Genomic DNA, 22,886 nt, shown 5'->3' with positions numbered 1-22,886 from the left:
TGCTTGTTTTCCAGCTGAGCATTTTCTGTGGTATTGATGCACTATAATCTGTCCATTCACCAGCTGGACTTTTCACACATTTGCAGTATCTGGAAATCACTAAGAAAAAGATTCTGCATGCTTACATAAAAGCATTTATGTGGCTGTGTGCTTTCATGAGAGGAAAGGCTGGTCTCTGTGTGTTCAGATTTCCAGAAGCTGCTAAGCCATTTCCAGTGTCTTTAACTCATTCTGCATTCCTCCAGTGGCATGAGAGCTCTGGGTCTCCATTGCTGTCCGCTACTCAGTCAGGGCATGGATTTCCCACTTTGTACAGTCAACTGGGGTCTCATCATCTTTTCCTCTGCTTTTCCCTGAGAACTAAGGTTATTTGGTGTGGTTTCTCATGTGTTTCATTCCATTTGTATGTCTTATTTGGTAAAGTGTCCAGTCAAATCTTTTGACTGCTCTTATAGCTTCTCTCTCTGTCTCTGTCTCTATCTCTCCTTCCCTCCTTCTCTCCCTCCCTCCCTCTGTCCCCCTCTTTCTTTCTTTGGGAATATCATATTTGAGCACGACATCTCCATTACTCTCACCTTTCCCTCTCCTTCTCCAACTTCAGTATATCCCCTAACTCCTTCCAGATTTATGACCTCTTCTTCTTCTTTAATTGTGATTGACACACACACACACACACACACACACACACACACACACACACACAAGCTTGCATGCAGGTTAGTAATCTACGCCAAAGCACTATAAGAGGAAGACTGATTTTCAGAGTAAGATTGATTTTACTACCTTGGTAGCCATCATCTGCCTGTTGCAACTCATCTACGAGGCCTTGTGAAATCTCCCCCATGCTGATTGGTTATATCATTTTGCAAGTATTATTTAGGGAATTGTATTGTTGAGATGTCACAGGTGCAGTATCCCTGTCATGTCTAGAAAGCACCGTCTAGCAGCAGGTGATCTGGTCTTCTGGCTTTTATAAACTTTCTGCCTTGTCTTCTGCCATTTTATGGAGCCTCGGGTGTTGTGGTTGCATTTCATATGCATTGACTGGGATTGGGGACCCCACAGTCACATGCCTCCTGCATTTTGAACAGTTGTGAATGTCTGTAACAGTCTCTGTCTTGGTTAGGGTTGTCATTGCTGTGATGAAATGCCATGACCAAAGCAACTTGAGGAGAAAAAGGTTTATTTGGCTCATGATTCCACATCACTGTTAACCACTGAAGGAAGTCAGGACAGAAACTCAAGCAGGGCAGGAAACCAGAGGCAGGAGCTGATGCAGAGGCCATGGAGAGGCGCTGCTTACTGGCTTGCTCAGCGTGCTATCTCATAGAACCAGCCCAGGACCATCAGCCCTGGAATGGCCCCACCTGCAATGGGCTGGGTCCTCCATATTAATCACTAATTAATAAATGCCCTACAGGCTTGTCTATAGTTTGATTTTGTGGAGGCATTTTTTTTTCCCAATTGAGGCTCCCTCCTCTCTGATGATCTTAGCTGTGTCAAGTTGATGTCAAATTAGCCAGCACACTCGCAAGCTTCTTTGAGGGGTGGGAGCTGCGCTTAGGAGGCTGGGCAGGTGACTCAATCTTCTGACTGTAGAATGGTTTTCATATATTATTAATTCAAGTCATTTATGAGTATTTGATTGGCAAATGATTTCTCTCCAGCTGTGGTTTATTCTTTTAGTCTTTTAACAGTTACTTTTTAAAAGCAAAAGTTCTTAAATTTGATGATATTCATGTATTTATTGTATTCTTTATGAAGCATGCGTTAGTGTAATCTCAATTCATCATGTGTTCTTTTCTCCTCCTTTCCTCCCTTTTCCAGAAACATATAGAATAGAGCCGAACCTAGTGTCCCAGGTTTCAGCTACTTGGGAGACGGAGACAGAAGAATCCCAAGTTGAAAGCCTGCCTGGACTAAGAATGAGTTATGAGCCAATCCTTGATACTGCATCATGATATTCTCAAGATGGAAAACTGCAGAAGGGCAGGGGATACAGCTTAGTGCTGGGACGCTTGCCTCACCTTTGCTGAGGTTAAAGGTTAAGGGACAGAGGATATGAAGTGGACCTGGAGTGAGTCTGTGAGAGGTTGGGGGCGGGGAGATGATATGATCCTAACACATTCTATTTATGCATGAAATTGTCAAAGAATGGATAAATAAGTGATTTTTAAAAAAATATGCAAGTGAGTCTACTTCAAATGACTGAGTAATGGTCTTCAGAAATAATTTTTTATAAATTTCAACATTGAAAAAATCCTGTATAGTTTGGAACTTTATGTCCAAGAATGTAATAAGTTTTAGATTAATTTTTCTATGGTGTGGGTCGCTGAGCTCACAAGATCCTTTGTATTTGAATTTTCAGTGGTTCAATGATCACAATGTGATAATAGTAGAGAAAACAGGTAATTGTGGTTGTGCACAAACTGACTTTGTTCTCTTTGAAAAACTGGGCCTGTGGTATTTACCCACGGTTCTCAGGCACTCAGCCAGATGCTATGGCTAATGCATAATTGCAGCCTAATACAATGAGAAAGGCACCACAGATGTTTCTGGTTAGTTTCTACACATCCTGACCTATGTCCTTCAGAATGTGGTGGACATTCCAAGTCAGCTCCAGTATATTCCTTCCTGTCTCTCTCCTCAGCACAATGCATCTTGAATGTTTTCCCTGATATAAGATAGTTGGCATTCAGCTTTGTTAATACAGTCTAGAGATGCCACAGCCATAGGTTCATATAGGAGTGACCCTCACCGAGGTGGAGCAAACAGTCGAGCAGGAATCTATGGGAGATTGCTTCCCTCTCACGCCCGGGAGCACTTCTGAGCTGCATTGGAGAAATCAGGTCTCAATGGCCACAGCACAAGCTCAGGTCCACACCCTCATTAGCCTTTCCTCTTTCCTTGTTGCATTTCCCTGGGTCCCTTGTGGCTATCTTTTGTGGTTATGACACAAGTCAAACACCTGCACCCAAGTCTTTGTCTTGGATGTGGCTCTCAGGGGATCTCAGACCGAGACAATGGTTATTTTTATCCTGTTAGAGGCAATTAACTTTCACACACACACACAAAGACCTTTCAGCATTGCCAAGCTAACAGGGTAGGTACAGGAACCTGAGCATAGATCTGCTGGCTCCAGGTCTTCAGGATTGCCCTGCTTCTTCCTCAACACCCAGACAAAGGCAGTGTGAGTAGTAGTCTAGGGTCTGGGATTTAGAGAATGAGGAGCCAGGTTGCACAGCTGTGTCACCTGCTGACTCTGGAAAGGAAAAAAAATCACTCACCACATGCGGTGTCCCACTTTTATCATATAAAAAGATGGGCATAGTTTTTATTTTTATCTCAAAGGACTAAAGGAATTGGTATTTATAAAGCAGAATTTAGTGTGATGAGCTCAGAGTGTTGCTATTACTTACTGTTTTTCCCCACTCACACCACACTCCAACTCTCTCCCTCAGTGTCCAATGTACACATGATAATCTAGTTATATTCCCAGGGGGAACAGGGAGGGATGAAGCTGAGATGATCAATATCACAGCACAGACACATCATTTAAAGATGACTGCATCTTCTAGTGAAATCATCTGATACGAGTACAAGGAATCAAATGATTTTGTAAAATCTGCATCACGTTAGAATGCCAAGAGACCACACGTGCCTCCCAGTTGCCTGACAAAGCAAACCATGAAGTTGGCAGCCATACTTTGGTAGGTCATTCTCCACAATGTTGTCAGGTTGTATTTCCAGGTATTAGTACATTCCTATCTGAAAGTCTCCTGGTTGTTTAGGTCTTTGTCTGTGTGTTTTCTCTCCACCACTGTAAGAAGTTCTCTGAAACTGAGAAACTTGACAATCAATCATTTCCCATGACTCTAGACTAGAGGATGGAGCAGAGTGTGTAGTAAACATCTGGGGCGGGGGGCATTGAGAACCTTTAAAAATGCCACTGTGTCTCCCATTGATCTTACAGATTCCCATTCACCTCACGTATAGTTTTATTCTTCCGTATCTAAACTGTTGATTCAAAATTTGATACACAAAAATAAGTCAAGGTTCTAAGGATATTGAGGACAATTGATTACCCTGACCATTTATAGATTTTAGATGATATAGTTAACTGTGCTAAAGTCCAGATAGATAACAGGATGAGGTAAGGTGAAGTTGAGTAGAGAGTGGTTTGGCTGGGCCTTGAGAGGCACACTCAGGTCACCTTTGCTTTCCTGCACCGCTCTGGAAGTGAGACCACATCTGCTGTCTTCTTGTCTCATCTCCTCTCTACAGTCCTCCTGTGCTGGGTCCTATGCATGTAGGGAAGCAGAAGTTTGCAATCTTGATGCAAGAGAACATTGGCCTAGCAAAGAAGTGATCACAAGTCTTCATTCACCAAGCAATTGACCAGTCAAAATAACTGCTGAAGGGTGGACATCAATTTCAAAACAGCTCACAGGAAAGAAGGAATGCAATGGCATGTCCCCAAGTTCACAGATGCATCTGACTTGAAGCCCAGATGGATCTAGGAGTCCAGATGACCTTATCAGGATCCATCCTCAATTCTTCATCTTTGATTTCTGCTTTTCTTCATTTACTGTTCATTCTAGAGGATATTGGCCTCTCAGATGATCAGTAGTTTCACTTCCCATTCATCATGCTTTGGAGGATTTCTCTTGCTGATAAATTCCAAGAAGAGCTTTGGATTACTACCTATCTGATATGCATTACAAGCCACTATTAGAACTAATTTTATGGCCAATGAGACATCAATGACAAGATAAGAGCTCAACTTGAAGTTAAGGGTAGTGAACTTATAATGGGCCAATACTGACTAGACTGTCGTGGGAGTTTGCACTCCAAACAAAAACAGATATCACCATTATGTGAATGGAAAATGAATACCTGGAGGGTAAAAGCTGTGACTGTCTTTAAAGACTATCCACATACTCTCCACTGCATCTTCAGAGTCATAGAAATCCCTTTGGAATATTCTGCCTAATTCTTGATTGCTTGACACTGTTAACTTTGATGTTATAGTTACCGATAAAACCAGATTGCTTTCTACAGTTCCTTCCCAATCACCATCATTACCTAGATCTGTTGTCTCTATTGTTACACAATCGAACAAACTATCTAGTAAACATGGTGTCTGCCCTGTAGACCAGGGATTACTGTCTGGATCCCATTAACCACCACCAATGGAAAATCTGCCTGCACCTCTGTGCACAATGTAGTGATTTTATCATAATTATTAGAAAGATAAAGATCCTCTCTTCCCATCTGGAATTCAAGCACTAGAAAAGCTGCAAATTGATCCCAGTGTACAAGTTCTTTGAATAAGGAGTCCACAGACTTGGACAGAAAAGGGTTATAACATTTATTACGTATTACATTGTTATTTCCACTTTTAAAAAGAAATCTAGCATTTCTTTTCATTATGAGCATAGATAACAGCCCAAAGTTGTATTAGAAATGCATGCAACTTTGCTATGATCAAAAACATTCATTTTCACATATTATTTACACTTGCCAGCACTTTGAAATTATAGTAATTATCAGATGCGTTACTAAATCTTGGCTAATTTGCTAATAAAAAATACACAACTACACCTTTTAAAAGTATTTTGTTGAACAAATTTTAATATAATTAGGTTACTTTGTAATTCCATGTGCCTTCTTTTATGGATGTTGAGCTGAGTCTTGCCATCGGATCACTGCACACCCAGTGCACTGTTCTAGCTGGGGCTCTGTCCACAGAGCTGCCTTGAGTTACCCTGCTCACTGGCCTCATCCTCAGATACCCTGCACAGCTTGCAACTGTTGGACTGGACGATGGTGACTATTTTCTCTTCTTTAGAAATGTTCCAGAGTTTTTCATGCTTCTCACTACCGTGACTGCCCCAGGATCAGCTAGGCTCTACTGACATGTGTTCTGGCTGATGTCCATTCAACTCACTCACCTGTGCTCCACCATGCTCCTAATGCCAGTCTTTGGATATTTTGTGTATAAACCCTTAATAAGATATTCAACCTTTCTTGTGGAGTTATTATGTATCAGATAGTATTTTAATCCTCTTATGTATATTAATTCATCTTTTAAAAAAAGCATGTAACAACATATTGTTACCTTCAACAAAATCACCTCCTGATTCACAGCACACCAAGGTCCCTGTGATCTGGAATTGCTGTACTTGCTGCAAGATGCACTGCCTTCCAGACACATTGAAGTTCTTGGTTTCACAAATATCTTTTTCACTTTCTAGCCTTTGAAATTGTCTCCTGCCACTTCCACCTGCAATTTTCTCATCTCTTATCACTAAAATTACCATTCATATCAGGCTGTCCAGAGCCTTCTTTTGTAACCTTAAGTGGGCATACAATGTCTCTCTTTGGTGTAGCCTGTATTTGCTACTTGGATGTCTGATTGCAACAAGATGTGGAAGCCATAGACCACCTGTGATACAGGGACTCATTTAATGTAGTGCAATTACCCTTTTGTTATCAGCATATAAGGAACAAGACATGGGCCCTGGCACCAAGAAGCTTGGGTGAGACATAGACACATCTGCATAATCCAACATCAGGTGAAAGTTAGGCACACTGGGAGGATGGAGCTGCAGAAGTCAAAGACTGAACCACAGTCAGAGCCCAGAATAGTGGAGGGGTGGCTGTGATGGAGGAGGACAAGGTAAGCTCCCAGACACTAACAGAAGGGCAGGGAGATAAGGCTCCCACCAAAGGCAGGACTGTGTTGAGACATGTGTGATCCCTGCAGAACCTTAGTGTGATGAGGTTTCTAAGAAGGCAGACTGTGGATCTAGACACACATATGGTAGATTAGAGAAGATGCTAGCTTTTAAACCTGGTACTGTTTGGCTTTGTGATCATCATTAATTTGCCTTGATCCTAGGTGCCCTACTGTATAACATGGAGGGACCAATCATGTTTATCTTCAGTAGCTTGATGGGCTGGGCTACAGTGTGTGTGTGTGTGTGTGTGTGTGTGTGTGTGTGTGTGTGTGTGTAAAACCTTTGACGAATGCCTTCAGGAGGATCATGTCGGGTTCTTCACAGAGTCTCTCAGCTCCTTAAGGTCTTGACACTTGCAGAGCATCATTTGGGGTTTGCCCGTGGGATCCAGATGGAAGATGTGGTCATTGCTTCGCTCTGCTTTCAGCCTCTCCTTTTGTTCACCTCAACCAAGACATCAAACATAGACCTAGAAGCAACCGTCTCCACATGTGATGACAGACATCATGGAGGAAGGCACTTTGAGGACACTCCTCAGCTGAGAGCAGCTTCTCCTGAGAGGGAGGCAATTGATACTTCAGGACAAGTCTGTTCTCCAGTTCTGGCCACATAAAGCACCATCTGCTGCCTATGAGGCTCTGTGCTCCCAATCTTCTTTCAGAGCAGAGCACAAGTTCCATATTCCAAAGTGGACCTGAATCTCCTAACTGGTGAGCAGTTGGGACACTAAGCTAGCTAGGCCGGTTCACCGTTCCTATCCTGGTCATTTTTTCCAGACTCCAGTGCCCCAGGCTAAAACTCCCACTGGAAATTGCTCTTGTTGAAGGACCTTGCCCATGGGAACTCCAGAGGCCAATAGGCAATCAATCCAACTACGCTCTCCAAGGAAGCCTTGGGGACCTCAGACAAACACCTGCAGAGCTTACGTTCGTAACTCAAATAACTCTCACCATTACAAGCCAAAGGAAGGACAAGCAGAGCGGTTGCCATCTGCCAGGTCACTTTCCCTAAACACATAGCTGGATAACAAGGAAATCCCAACTCCAAGCAATATTCCAGCCCCAGAAAATAAAGTCTCTTCAAAGAGGATTTCTCTAACTAATGATATGGGAAAGAAGGTGAAAGAAGTATTAACTTTAACTAGGTGAATTCACACACACACACACACACACACACACACACACACACACACACTCACACTCACACACACTCACACACGCTTCTCAAGCAAAATGTTTTCAGAAAACCTCTTGGGACCCATGTTCTATATTTAACAAAGCAACAGCTCTCTCAAATAGAATGGAATTTCTGTTATTTAAAAAAATGTATAACTTGTTTTTTTAGTGACCAGAATAAACATTCGTTTATTATATATATAAAAAGAATGGTTTATTTTGGCTAAGCCTGACTCTTTTTAAATAACCACATTCATAAATTTTATAAATACAGCCCTAAAAATTGGACAGAATCCAGGACTGAGGACAGTGAAATGACCATGCAAGGACTGTGGGGGTGATTACATACCATCATACATCAGTGCAGACCTCACTGTGAGGCTGAGTGCACACCACCATGCATCCCCACAGACCCCACATGGGGTGAGAGTGCACCGTCATGCATCCATACAGACCCCACATAGAGGATGTGAGTACACATTACCATGCATCCAGACAGATTTTACTTTGTGGTGACTTCTCACCACTGTGCATCATTGCACCCTACTGTGAGGGTATGTGCACCATTAGGCATCCACAAAGACTCCTGAATATTCCCCCAAAATGAACCCTAGAGTGGACACGACGTTGGCTGACAGCTGTACATCAGTGTGTAGGCAGGAGTTGCCCCCAGCGCATGGGGAGAGGCTGTGCAGGGGAGGAAGAAGGAGCTTGGAGAATTTATCCCTTTGCCTATGCCTATAGTGACCCTAAAGCTGTACTGAAAATCAATTCTACTGAAAGTGAGAACCTGTGAGCCTCATGCCTTCCCCAGGGCTTAGGTCCACAGGAGAAGTTTTGTGCCGGACCTTCCAGATTGCCTCACATCGCCCATTGTCAGAGCTTCACAGATCAACGTTAGTGTCAGGCTGGAATAGTAACACCACACACTGTTCTGCCTCTGTCATGTCACAGTGGGAGGAACAAGGAAGGCACGAGAGGCATGGATAATTCAATAGTGTCTATTTTTAAGGCTGTTTACAGCTTATCCATCTTGTCAAGGACAATGCCCTCTCCTTGAACCATGGCTATTCAGAGACATTGCAAACCCAGTGCCATTTCTAGGTGAGAACCAGAGAATATGCAAGGACGTGGGAACATACTTTGTAATCTTTTTTTAACCAAGGTTTCCTGAGGAATTAAGGACTCTGTAATCTTCAGTACTTCAGACTTTAATGGAAATTGTAGAATTAATGGAAAATGTCTGATTTCAGAGCTATGGGTGGGAAATGCCTCGGCTGGAGATTCATCCATACAGACAGCGGGGCTGACTGGCTAGAAGAATGAGATTTGTCTAAATATGAAGCCATGCCTGGGGCAGGGGCAGGATATCCACATTAACTTTGTTTCCCCCTTGGGGATGTCTCATGGTCCTTGTCCCCCATCCACAGTGCTGGGGGTGCAGTGACTATGGAGACAGTGTTACCATTTCAGAACCTTATGCCACCAATTACTGTCACCTTCCAGAGTCCATCCATACCACACATTCACGATCTCATCAGAGGTTGGAAAAGTGTGTCCTGCAGGTTGACCTGGCCTGCCATCTCCTGGAGTAAATAATGTTTTCTTGAAACTCATTTGTGTTCATGTGCATCCGGTTTGTGTTTGTATTTATGCTGACAGCAGAGTCGAGTAGTTATGACCAAGAACAAAGGATCCATAAAGTCTGAAATGTGTCTCTAAAGAAAAAGGGGGGGGGATAGTAAGAGCAGAGGAAATGTCTCAATAGATTGAAAAACAGTAAACAAAAAATTGTTTTGTTCAAAGTCAAAAATTAGACATATTCCATGGGTTGTATCTGAGCAGAGAACAATTCATGAATGAGAGGATGCTGGGACCCAGCTGAAGTTCAGAGCACTCTGGACTTCACTTAAGGACTGACAGCCTGTTTCTGAGAACACTTGCCTTATGGGTCTGGCCATTGGCTGCCTGCCACTGGCAAGCACTGGGATGCATGTCATTGGCTGAGATCCAACTGTTTGCTAAGGTCTTCAGGTAGATTTTCAGCTTGTTTGTAAACTCAGAGACTGTGGTGTGAGACATGGAGCTAGTATTCAGACAGGACTTGGGGCAGTAGTCAACTGCTTACTGGCTTGTAAATACAATACCAAGGACAGCAAGTAGCAGCTAAAGGGATAGAAAGTGGCTACATTCTTGCCTATCAGGGAACAGCAGACTTTTAAATGTATCCATCCTACCTTCCCTTCTACTATATGTTTTTCGTATATAACTAAAGTGTATGGTGCAGGAAATGGTGCAAGAAACCATTACCTCCATCTTTCTCCAGTCAGGATTCCCCTCTTTCCTTTCTTTAGGGATTTTCTTGAAAGGCATGTCCCCACTTGCTTCTGAGTCCTTCAAAGTTCCACCAAGGATCCGCTCACATCAGTGCTGTGAGCTGAAGAGAAGGAATGCCCTCTCTACCTCTCACTTTTTCTAACAGCTGTCACAGTGCACCTCTGCTCTTCCTGAAGCACGTGATGCCCCTTCCTCTCTCTCATAGCCTGTCTCTCACTGTCCTGAGCAGGTCTTCTCAGTCCTCTCAGTGACTTTGCTGTAACCCTCTTCTCTAACAACCCAATTCCCAACGTGACTCTGTCCACTCCCATGAACCTAGACTGTAGTGGGTAGCTGTTACAGCTTTGACCTGGAAGTACTACCAGTGAGGCTTCCCGTAACTGTCACGCCTACCTATGACCTGCCCCTGAGGCGGGGCTGAGACAGGAGCCCATAAGACCCAAGATCCGGATGTGCCGGGTTTCTTGGTTCCTGGTGATCCTGAACCTTGTATTGGAGGATTTATTAAGGCAACTCCATGTAGTTAAAAAGGAGGTTTATTTTGGGGTAACTTATAGCCAGTAAAGGGGTTGTTTACAGGATCCAGGACAAGTGGAGTGCAGTCCAGTGGTGTTCTCTGGAGAACTCTGCTCGATCTACCATCCAGCATCCATGATCACCAGGAACCAAGAGACCTGGCACATCCAGATCTTGGGTCTTAAGGGTTCCCCATGTGGCCCCGCCTCAGGGGCAGGTCGTAGGTAGGCATGGCAGTTACTGGAAGCTTCATTGGGGGTTGTACTTCCAGGTCAAAGCTGGAACAGCTACCCACTACACTAGACAAATCATGTGCTTACACTGTAGTGCAGTGAAGCTAGTTTTGGTTATCTGAACTCTCTATGAGTAAGACTAGAGTCCCTGATAACCTCTTCACTCACTCTAAGCCAACTCCCTCTGTAATCTGCTGCCTTCTATAAAGACCTAAATTCAAGTAAACCATGATCTTTCGACCTTCGACCTCCCTTAACCAATCCCTGATTTCTATGCATTTACCTTTAAAATGCACCTCTAATTGGCTCATTTCTCTCCAACTCCATAAGCAGGTATTTTAATTACCCGAACGCCATACTGTGTCTGCTCTGTGTCTCTCAGCATCCAACACCGTACTCCCACTATTCTATTCATTACCCACCAGATTCTTAGAGAATCAAGTTACACCACACTAATACATGCCATTGACTTTCTAATGTTGAAGGTATAAAATCCAAATCCAGCATATGGTCGGTAAGACCTCTGGAGTGCAGCTCCTGTTTTCTTCTGTCTCATCTCAGTTCTGTCTCACTCATCTACTCCATTCCTCTGGCCTGCCTTTTAGCCTGTGGAGTGTTTAGACATGCTAGATCATGAGGCATTTGGGTCTGCCCTTCCTTGTAATGCTTTTCTCCAGTACCATATGTATACAGTCTTTCTTAGCCAGTCAACATGGTAATTAAAGGATCAGTGGTCATGAATGTGAGGGAGTTAGAAGGGGGAGAGGGGAGGGTTGAAATAATATAATTATAGCACTCATGTATGAACTTCTCAAAAAGTAAAACTTTAAACTAAAAAAAGAAATTAAAATTCAAAAAGAATTCAAGCCAAACAATAAAATAAAAATTTTGTGGTTTATAAGAAAATATATGCAAACCAAAGTAACTGATAGTAAATAGTACTCAAAACATAAGAAATCCGTGCAATTCAATATCAAAAGGAACCTCTCCATATCCCCAATAACCTAATTTAAAATGGGTACTGTATTTACTACTTTTCTATTATTGTGAAGAGACACCATGTCCACAGCAGCTCATATAAAAGAACGCATTTAATTGGGACTTGCTTACAGTTTCAGAGGGTTGGTCCATGATCATGGGAGAAAGCAGATAAGCATGGAGCAGTAGATGAGTTTTACATCCTGATCTGCAGGCAACAGGCAGAGAGAGAGGCACTGGGCCTGAGTTAGCTTTGGAAACCTCAAGGCCTACCTCCAGTGACACACCTCCTCTAACAAAGACACACCTCCTAGTTATTCCCCAAACAGTTCCACTCCCTGGTGACTAAGCATTCAAATATATGAGCCTGTAAGGGCCATTCTCATTCAAACTGCCACAGGTATGGAACCAGAATACAGACTTCGGCAAAGAAGACTTAAAGGCAGTCAACAAGTATCTGAAAAGTTGTCTCACTTTACAAATCAGGAAGGAAATATACATTAGCAACCATGACTGAATCTCCCTGCACACCTACTTGGCCGGCTAGTTGCAGAAGGATGAGAGATGCCTTGTACCTTTGCTGGAGTACTGACTGAGGAGGCAGTGCAAATTTGTTTGATAGCCTGAGTCGTTACTGGTCCTGGATTTCTTAAACTTGACTTAAAGAAAGTTTTTTTTGAGAATTTGATACGTGAGAACCATGTTCATTTCATTTCCATGCCTCCCCCTCCAACTCCTTCCTTGTGCCCCCCAACTCCCTCTCAAGTTCATGATCCTTTCTTCTATAATTTTAATTGGTATACACATATGTGTATATGTATGTATACAAACTGCCCAGCCTATTTATCATGCTCATACACACATCTATTTGGGGCTGACCACTGGGACTGGATAACCCATCAGGGGGCTCATCCCTGCAGAAAACGGATTCTTCCCCTTAGCAGCCTCCTTTATCAGCAGATGGAGGCTACTGTGGAGATTCACAACTAGCAAAAATGAAGAAAATAAGTCACCCTGTGGTGTCCAGCCCCAACTGTTACATCTACATTACACACACACACACACACACACACACACACAGAGAGAGAGAGAGAGAGAGAGAGAGAGAGAGAGAGAGAGAGAGAGAGAGAGAGACTGCAATAATTTTAAGAAAGCTTATAAAATGTCTTTTGTGCTTTTCCAAACATCTTTCATGGTATTTGTCTCTCCTTCCTCCTTCTCCTAAGTCTACAGGACTTTGGAAATAGTTAAGGAGGTAGGAAGGGACACTAAGGTATCAAAGAAAGGCTGTAAAGAGCCACACAGCACACTCATGACAATGAAGCCTGCATGTCAAAAATGGAGAGGAAAGCCCACAAACTACCCGAGGAGCAAGACATCAGGCCCAGAAAAGGCAAAGGAAGTTACAGAGTCTTTCAGGAGAAATTGTCACATCTGTCATCTGGATCCCTGACCCATCAGTAGTGTCATCAACACAGTCTCCAAAAGGACAGATATTACCTGTGGGTGATGTGGGTGTCTGATGCATTGCTCTAGACACTAATAATGCTCTCCTGGCATTGTGAGAACAAAATCCTAGCTCTGGAATCAGAAAGAGTAGGGCAAGTTAGTTAATGTGCTTGGAGAAGGAGAACTTTCTGAAGTTGACAGGATTTACATATCATGGGCCCTTCATAAAGGGCCATGGATATTTTTCAACAAATGCTAAAAAAAAAATTCTTGTAACCAGTAACATTGTCCCATTGTCCGCAGTGTGTGACAATACACCTAGCACATAGTGGGTGTTTATCATGAATTAAGTGAAGTGGATGGTTGAGATAACTTGGCCAATACAGGGCAAATTCTAGACTTATTTCAATCCACAGTTGTTCTTTTACAGCTTTTTGAGATGGACACGTCAGTCGCCTTCATGGTCTTGCTCTTTTAGATTTGCTTATCTCTGCTCTGGTCCTTGAAAGGTAAACAAGCCTAGTTAATTCCTGGTTCTTCATTTATCACTGTGACAGTCAGAGACCAAAACTATTTATTTTAGGATGACACACTGTGAGTCAAAAAACCAATCACTTATTTCACGCATCCCATTTTTAGTAGGCTTAATTTGTTTAATCAATAACAATGATTACTGAAGACCTGGCCTCCCCTTGAATATGCCCTGTTCCTTCCCCTGGAGTCTGTTTCCTTAATCAGCTCATGTTTGAATTCAGTGATGCGCAAAGCCATGCTGGATTCTCCAAGCTGCTGGGCCCTTCTTCTCAGTGGTTATCCAGGTGGCGTGAACTGGGCTGTAATGATTGTCACCTATTAAGCTTCAGGTGCCACCAGATCATGGGACACACCTTGAACAGCACTCCTCAGCCTGTGTTGTGACCCAACTTTCCCTGACACTTTTTATGTGGCTGCATCTTTGATTATCTTGGACCCTCTTCCTGGGCCTTTTATTATTAGAAACCTGTACTCATCTTTGGGCTCCAGTTCAATGCTGTCTCCCCAATTCCCTCTTAGTTCTTCCCCCTACTCCTAAACCATCCTACCATCCCAGTTAGTTATATTATTATCCTCTTCATGTAGACGCAGCTGGATTCACTTTCTGATCTATTACAGTCTGTACCTTGGTGTCCGCTTCTCTGACTAGATTTTTAGCTTACTTAGGCCAGAGACTTTTTTTGTTCTAGAGCCTTAGGTCTTTACTAGGAGAGTATTAGATGCAAAGACATTTTAAAATATATTTGCTCTCAATTGAATTACTACTCCCATTTCTTTCCTCCTTAGGTTAGACTGTAATTGCATTGCAGACTCGTTCTAAAGGTGTTCAATTTTCCATTAAAACTGATATACACCAGATGGCTCATGAAGGCTTTAGCTTAATTCTCAATATGGGTGTTGGTGGTTTTGGTAATGGCAGAGCACAACAAGGATTTCAAGGAGCATTATCACAGCTTAACAATTACAACTCTTTCAAACCATCATTGTCTTCAGGGACTCTCAGCAGGCCACAGTCATTAGAAAAGAACCACATCACCACACTTTCCAAATAGGAAGGATGCTGCCTTTGGGTAATGACAGGAAGCTAGATCAGGGATACTGTGCACCTCAGCTTTATTTCAGGTCAGGGACAATCAAAATCTAAGAATCAGCTTGATATTCACTGAAAGTTAAGATGAAAAGGAATGCCAGAATGTCTCAGGGGTGCGAGTGACTGATAGCTACTTCTGCTTCCTAGAGCTGGTCCATGAAGGGGCTCAGTGCACCACCATAAAGGAGAAAGATGCTTCACTGAAACAGTTTCATTTGTTTGCTTGAAATTTCTCATTAAGAATTAGCATTTCTAGACAGACGCTGGGAAGGATTATTGGGAGCTGGGGGACAATCATGCATATTAGTTTTACAAAATCATTTATCCTTTCTTATAAGGATGAACCACTATATATTGTAAGCCTGTGCTTGAAGAGAATGTTTGCCCAAGCCTGATGATTGAACACTTGCCAGCAAGGGTCCTTTGTACCTGGATGGTGTAGCACAGTCAACCTCCATAGCCAAAAACGCTACTCATTTGATTTCCACCCAAAAATCTATCCCAAGAGACTGAGTGTGAAGATTGGTTCCCCTGATTACTCAACAGCTAGAGTTATTGGCTAGCAAAGTAACAGTGTCTCAGGCTATTCAAAGAGCACTGGTATTTAGGAGGCTATTACTCCACTCAACAGAGAGTGGAGATGAGCTCCATATGCAAGCAAGCCATTCATCAAAGTTAGCTCCATAGTAAACTTATGTGGCTTCAAGAAATTGATGAAAACTTTAGACTCAAGGTCTGCATATAAAGCAAGTTTTTGTGGTAACTATAAAGAGAGAGCCAGGTAGCAAAACACCTGTGAATTGGGTCAGACCCAAAGACCCATTTCTTTGTGGGCCACTCAGTTCCATTTTCTTTGTTTTTCAGATCTGGACCTTCTTCCTTTATGCACTTGTTTCCTCTGTCCCTACTGATAATATTTGTTTGTAAACCTTTCCTTGATGCTCTGCTACCTCCTGCTTTCCCATGACACTAGCTCAACACATTGTAACCTTTAGTTCTTCTGCTCATTTCCAAACTTTGAAATCAACAGTCACATAGGAGTGTGACTGATTTTCTTACAAAGTGATGATACTATCACGCATTCCCATTGACAGTTAAGGAGAGCTTCTCTTCCTACCAATACCTTGTAACCAATGGAGCTTCCCCCCCTTCCTTTAATCTTAGTCATTCTAACAGATATGCAATTGCAAAAATTGTATGTTGTTACAGGTAGATACATGCCTTCTGGTAAGTTTTTGTATCATCTATAAATATGAGTTTCTTTAGCTAAGAGGTCTCCTGAGGGTGCATTTCCCTGCTTAGATAAAGAAACATTTCCTGGTAGGAGAAGCATTGGGACACTTGGGGAGCTTCTCAGGCAGTTGGGGTGTATGCAAAAACAGAATTGGCAGTGGCCTGGAACTTAGATAGAAATGAAGAATCCCAGTCGCTAACTCAGACCTGCTAAATACTGATCTGCATTGTAACAAGATGCCCAAGTGAATCACACTGTGAAGTAAAACCAGCGTTCTTCTAGAATGGTAAGAGCACAGGTTCACAAAGGGGGAAAGCCTGCTACATGTCAGGGGGGAGCTGCTTTCCAGACAGGCCTGAGAGTGCTGAGTGTGGCTGCCTGTGAGAGACTGTTGCTAGTCCTTTCAAGTCCTTCTAAAGACAAGTGACAGTTTGATCAGGGTTATGCAGGTAAATAACCAGAAAGAAGAAAACAGCTAAAGCCCATTGTCCATTGCACATCAGTATAAAAATACAAAATCAATCTGAAATAGAGGAGTAAACGACTGGAAAAATTACACTTCCATGCACAATTAAAGATAAAAGAGCAACCAGTTGTATCCAATGGCATAGGGAGGCTGAGGGGCCTGTGAGCTGCTCACATTCACCTGGCCTCAATTCAGCTGAAAAGCTCAAATAATAACGCAGACTCTTTGTTTATCAGTACTATGCATCTGGGAACTCCAAACCTCAAAATGGCACATAACAGCCAGACAATAAGACAATGGCCAAACATTGGCCAGGCCCTGAGGTCAATACTCTAATGTGAGTCCCTGGCTGCCAAGGTCAGGCAGTACCTAGATTCTGCACAATTGAGAAGGAAGAGGAAACTGCCTTTCTCAAGGACTAGAAACCCCCAAAGGATTCTGTCCTCACCCCCATGCCTTGAGAGGTGACTAGGTCACACATGCTTCTCCCTCACCAAGGGGATTCATCCTGTGAGAGAGGCAATGTCCCACACACCAGTGGGAGGAGATGGCTGTAAGACCTCACCCTCATAGGATGTGCTGGTGTCTTGACTTTGGACTTACCAGCCTCAGAACTGTGAACAATAAACCCCTGTCTACTCATGAGTTCCTGGTCGAAGGCATTTAGCAGCCTGAACGGACAAGGCAGAAGCAAAACCCTGCCCTTACCACTCAATGTGTGACCAGCAAGCCTACACTTGGAAACTAGTTAGCAATACAGAATATTAGTCTTTACCTCAAATCTACCAAGTCAGAATCAGCACTTTAATAAAATACCCATGAATTTTGTACACTTGAGGATTGACATCACCTCACGCTACAGAAGTAAATGCAATCTAGGACAAGCACCCAGGCTGTTTCCATGGCGGGTGATTTCTAATTCTACCCTCTGAGAGTCTCACTGAGGGCCACTGATGCAGACAGAGAATACTTCCTGCTGGAGACACAAGACTAAAGTGAATGTGTGCACTGCTAGGCAGGTAGTTTAATGGCTAACTGGAGGCTGGCTACTAAGCCAGAAGATCCAGCTCTCGCCCTTGGAAGTGACGCTGTCGATGCCTCCTCAGAGTATGCAAAAGTGTAAGTGGTGTAGGGAAAGTGCTGGCTGCAGAATGCCTGCTACATGGGCCGCACAAATGAGGCAGGTTTTTCAGTATCATCATTTCTTTTTGCATGTTATGGAATTTATTTATTTAAACAAAAACTGTACTGGAAGACGAAGGTCAGGAGATTGTCAAGAGTTGAAGAGCGGCTACATAGTGAGGTCACGGTACCAAGTCTCATAAAGTCAACAACAATCATAACAATAATAATAACATATATGTGGATCACAATGTCATGTTATACCTGATAAATACAATTCATATTTGCCAAAAACATTACTGAAAAAAAGTGTCAAAATATTTTCTTTCACAGTTTATAAACCGTGGATATTTAAAAGCAAAGATGAACTCTGACTTAGACAAAGGAAAACTGGTCTTGCTCAGTCTTTTTCTTTAGCTATTTGTTGTGCGTGTCGATGAGTTTCCTAAGCATATTTTCAATTCTCATCTAAATATTTTAAATCTCTTGTAGTTTAGCCATACTGCCCTTTCCACCTTCCTCTTCTCCATGTCTCCTCTCTCTTGAATCCCTTTCTTTTTTGAGACTTGTGTGTGTGTGTGTATTTATGATTTCATGTATCTCTGTAAAATCTAGATTCCATGTATGAAAGAAAGCACATGGCATTTATTTCTGAGTGTGGCTTATCTGACCTTTCATATGCAGTCTTCAGAGAAAGATGCCAGGCTCACTGTACTCTCAGAGACTTTGTGAGGAGGTGAGCTACTTCCAGTCTGTGACTTTTCTCCAGGCTTCTGATGACCTCAAGACACACCCATCCCCCACCTGCCTAAGTGCCCACGAAGGCAAGCTTCCTTCCGACAGGGCTGCAGGAAATCTGCTGGCCAGTTTTGCTGAGCTCCCCTACCTTCTGTGGATGCTTTCAAGCTGACTATTTCCTCATTTGTGCTTAGCTTCAACACTAGGTCACAGGCTGCTCAATGGCCTGCCCTGGTTTCTTACTTTGAGGATGTAGCTCCATGCTTTAAAGGAAGACAGGGCTGGGTAGGGAGTGAGAGATTCTTAGTAAAGCAAATCTCCCAGTTTGCTCCTCTTGGCAGGTTGTCCTGAGGGTGAACTGAAATCCCGTGTACTGTGTCCATCAGTGCTGAGCAGAAGTCCTTTGCAAAGGCATTTCAGGAGGATTTTATTCCTCTTTAGATCTTATTACATGATATGCTGGATGTCCTGAGACACAGTACCAGCTCTGGCCTCAGGACACCTTCTCTGGAGGGAGTTGGTGTGGAGTGCACATAAAGCGTTCCTTCAAGAATAGGAACAAACTCACTGACCTTCTGGACAAAATGGAAAGAGGGAATAACAAATAGCTGCAGTGAACAGGACAGATTTTAATGTAGTACTCTATGTATTAAATATTAAAAGGTACCATTTGTATTTGTAGACCCACAGTAAATATAGGGATGCATTACAGATCAACACAATTAAATCTGTAATTAAGTGAACTAGAAATGTTTTCCAAAGGAATTGTGAATCAGTTTAGTAGTCCCACCATTCATCTCAGGGGGCAATGAGAAGAACAGTTAATTTATTCTGTGTGAACCCAGCCCCAGCTTCTGGGGGAGTGCTTTTAGTGCTGATGGGGCCCTTGAATGGATGATAGGGGCCAGGAGAACCACACAAGACTGCTGCATGCTGAATTGCAGTGGCCAGCTTCCCACTCTTTACTTGGGGACCCCAGATCAAAGCTTGTACTTGACCTTCCTTATAGACATGATTGCACAGGCACAGCAGTCACCCAACTTGGTGTGAGAGAATCTCCAATTCTCCCACTCATTTTAGCCATATCCATTCACATGACGCACATCAGAGTATACCAGGTCAGAGCAAGGGACTGGGAACCAGAGGGAACAACAGTAGTCCTATTGTGAAATATTTGTTTAACCAGGCAAAGATATGTTACATTTGTTCATGCTGCATCTGTTAACTATGTAAAGGTGTGTTGTATTTGTGCTAATTAGATAGAATTAACCTGGTCTCAGAGAGGTGGAGAGCTTAGCATGGGATTTTTTTTTTTATCTGGGGCAGTGTAGAAAGGAGTGGCTTCGGGGCCACCAGCAAAGAAAGGAAGTTAGCCAGTTGCTTCTCTAACTCTCTGAGTCTGCAGGTTTTCACCCCAGCCTCTGAATCTTAAGTTTTATTAGAACCGATAAAGATTTAGTTAAAGCGCCTTTAGTAGCAGCAGCAGAACCATTATGTAGGGGAACAGAAATCCCCCCAGGCAGCTGGGCCACTTGGAGTTTAAAGTGCAGCCATTATAAACAAGGCGAAACAACATTTTGGTGCCCAACATGGAGCTCAATCCCATGACCCTGGGATTAAGAGTCCCATGCTCTACCAATGAACCATGCAGTACTGAAGGGAAAAATAGCAGTCCCTCTGTCCTTCCACATCCTATGAAGTAGGCCTGTTTTAAAAGTCCTGTGGTCATGTTTGCTTTGTCAGGGCTTCAGAGAAGGAAAGACAATCTAAGGCTGAAGGTGTTGCACCATTGTTACCTCCACCCTGGTATGGGCATTGGCACTTTAAGGAGGCCATGGTTGTGACCAAAATGGAGGTGACCACAGAGACACAAGTAGATTCCTGTGTCAGCCTGATAACCAGTCAGCCATCTATCAAATTCATGATGCCTGACCAATCAGTAGCCAGGCCAGCAGTCAGTGTGACTTGAAAGGATCTTGAGGTACTTATTAAAAGTCTTCTGGAAGTGGTCTGGATCATCTTATTCCACTTTGAACTTCCTAATGATCAGCTGGGGACCCATTCCCTTATTCTGGTCATTTTGCCTCTTATTTGTTAGAATAAAATAAAAAGACTGCAATGGGTACATGACAAAACTAACATTCTGCAGACACTGCCAGTCTCAGCACATTTTTAAGCTTCTTCCCCACCACCCTTAGAATATAGAGCAGTTATAAAGAAGAGCCTCAGAAAACACTCGCGATCCTGAATATAGATGACTAGAGCACCACTGCCCATCTCTGTGAGCAAAAATATGAATTATTTAAATGGAGTCCTTCCCTTGAATGACATTGGCAGTGTTGGAGCTTGTTCATGCTATAAACTGATAAAAATCCAGGAGTCAAATAAATTTGGTGTTTCAAACCCCACTGGTTGGCCTGTTGTGCACACTGGAGCTCTGACTGGTAGGCAACGCTACCTCCCCATCCCCTTTTCTAGCACCAATAACCAATAAATATGGGAGTTGTTGTTAGCACATCTGGTCTAATCCCTTCTTTTCAACCATGTCTTCCCTAAGGGGTGTTCCCTCCATCATCTCTGTCTCCTTTGAATTTAGGTATCAAGAGTTGAGGCTTCATTCTAGTTTTGTCATCCATTAACATCTGGACAGACTTCTTTTGGCCTCAGTTTCCTTTTGTGTCAAATAAGCTTTGGCAGATCATCTGCAAAGGTGGCTTCCTATAAACCTACCCATGCTGGGCATGTATCACCACTACCTCCACCACCTTGAACCTGCCCTCATGACTTGCCTCACCTATCCAGGAGGATTCAGCAGTGTAAGGAGGCTAGGTCAGACTCAGTCTAGGCCTTGAGAGAGTTGACAGCCTCTGCTTTCACTCTCTGGGAACCATACTATGTTGTGCAGAGAGTGACCCAGTAGAGGCAGGGGCCAAATGGAGGGGGACATGTAGACAGAGGGGCCACATGGGGAAGAGTCCACATGAATGGCTGCCATTTAGAAAAAGTAGGTGTGTAAAGAAGGGGACAGGCATCTGACAGCCAAGGGAAAACTTAGATTTGCCAATCAGCGATAGCCAGGCATTCTCTATCCTGACATTTTCTGAGATAAATTTTCCTCTCTGGGTTCAGTCCTAATTCCTGACACAAAGGATCTCAATCAATGAAAGCTAATGTTATTTTCCTCAATTATTAAGACTTTTGAAAACCAGAGGAAATGTTCAGTATACAAACTCATCTAAACATGTCAGTAGCTAAACAGTGGTAACTGTGTATTAGTATAACTAGGGTTTTATGCCAATGTTACTTAGAGCTGTCTGGGACTTTGTGTGTGCAACCTCTACACAGTACTGCAGGCAGGGAAGAAATGGAAAAGAAAGAGGTGAGAGGCAGGTTTTAATAAAGATGATAGGTAAAAAATGAATTATGAAGGTCAATTTACAGTGCCCCTGGTTATGGGTTGGCTAGTGATCCTCTTTTACAATAAGAAATTTGAGTAGGGGCTCAAGTAGGTTATCACATGAAAAGGCTGCATCAGGATTATTCAGAAGCTAACACACTTTCCAATACAGAGTACCTACTCTGTTTATCTAATGGAACCTTTGCAGGGAGAGAAACATCAGGAACACCAGCTACAGTGATGGAATCAACAGGCAGAGAATGCATCTCAAGACTCCTGGCTTTCCAGCCTCCATTAAGAAATCCCATGCTCTTGCTCACTTGCACCTTAGGCATCCTGAACTGAATTATGGCTGCACTGCACTGAGGACAAAATGCACATCTGCCTAGGCTCGGGCATGTGTCTGGACTCCAGGCTCATAGCAGGTGCATCAGGTCCTGTTCCCAAGCAGGAGCTCACCAAGATCAGAGGAACACCTGATAAATTGGCACCAACAAGTCTGTTTTGGCAGTTTCTCAGCATAACTGAGGTAGATAGGAAAATTAAAATGAAGAAACAAGCTATTCTTCAGTGTATATCATCAATGAGAGCCATCTGAGAGGGGTTTGGGGTCCTCTCCCTGGAAAAGCTCATACCTACCTTGCTAGATAGATTCCCATGCCTTTTTCCTTTGTCTGCCCTTGTGACCATCCTGTTTGTGATATTTAAGAAATGTCGTTAGTAACATTGTAGAGTGAAAATAATTACCACAATGTCAGCGATTTTTATAATCAAGGTTTCATGCTTTATTCAACACTCGAGGAGGTCGTTCCTAAGACTACATCTCCTCATATTTGAATTTCATTATCTTGTGAAATTCACACCACTAACCTTG

At 43.0% G+C, this 22,886-nt stretch overlaps 1 long non-coding RNA gene across 1 annotated transcript in view; it reads left to right on the top strand.

The window, feature by feature from the left end:
• LOC107401020 (uncharacterized) overlaps positions 1 to 6,794 on the top strand; it is a 66,231-nt gene extending 59,437 nt beyond the window's left edge. Inside the window, exon 3 of the long non-coding RNA XR_001577694.3 lies at positions 1,828 to 6,794. This is a non-coding gene — a long non-coding RNA (uncharacterized LOC107401020). The remainder of the gene's footprint in view (positions 1 to 1,827) is intronic.
• Positions 6,795 to 22,886: the final 16,092 nt, after the last annotated feature.

Source organism: Peromyscus maniculatus, chromosome 9, assembly GCF_049852395.1.
Source record: "Peromyscus maniculatus bairdii isolate BWxNUB_F1_BW_parent chromosome 9, HU_Pman_BW_mat_3.1, whole genome shotgun sequence".
NCBI classification, from domain to species: domain Eukaryota; kingdom Metazoa; phylum Chordata; class Mammalia; order Rodentia; family Cricetidae; genus Peromyscus; species Peromyscus maniculatus.
This window is presented reverse-complemented; position numbering and strand designations above follow the sequence as displayed.